This window comes from Arachis ipaensis, chromosome B09 (genome assembly GCF_000816755.2).
Source record: "Arachis ipaensis cultivar K30076 chromosome B09, Araip1.1, whole genome shotgun sequence".
Taxonomy (NCBI): domain Eukaryota; kingdom Viridiplantae; phylum Streptophyta; class Magnoliopsida; order Fabales; family Fabaceae; genus Arachis; species Arachis ipaensis.
The window spans coordinates 659,431-660,133 of record NC_029793.2 but is presented as its reverse complement, the minus strand read 5'-3'; positions in this window follow the sequence as shown (position 1 = coordinate 660,133).

The window sequence follows — 703 nt, the reverse complement described above, 5'->3', positions numbered from 1 at the left end:
TTCTAGGTTTTTATTTTTTATTCTCTAATATTTCAAATCATCACATGCATGTAGGGAAGATACCTAAATCCTATTGTTCACATTTATCTAATCATAACTAAAAATAATAAGATATGTTAAAAAAAACGTGCACTAAAAAGTTAGAATAAAACTCTAAATTATATATACACTTAAACAAGATGCAAATGAATAGACTTATTTTAGATAATATCTTAATTGTCCACGAATATATGTACTATTTAAAAAATAAGAGAAGTGGGACAGAACATGAGATGACTATTAAACTAGACATAAGCAATGCTTATGATAGGGTTAAATGGCATTTTTTTATGGTATATTATGGATAAGCTGGATTTTAATGCTAAATGGATTAACTGGACTAAGGAATTGGTAACGACTGTTTCTTATTCTGTCGTTGTGGAAGGTCAACCTTTTGGCTATTTTAGGCCAAATAGGGGCATCCGACAGGGTGACCCCCTATCTCCATATTTCTTTCTTTTTTGTGCAGAAGGGCTTTCCTTCTTGCTACACAAGGCAGAGCAAAACAGATTAATTCAAGGAGTTTAGGTTCATCAGAGATGCCAAACAGTTAATCACCTTTTGTTTGCTGATGATTCAATCTTTTTTTGCAAGAGCGCACCTAATACAAGCCAAAGTATTCTAGAATTGCTAGAGATCTATGCGGATTTCAGTGGGCAAAAAG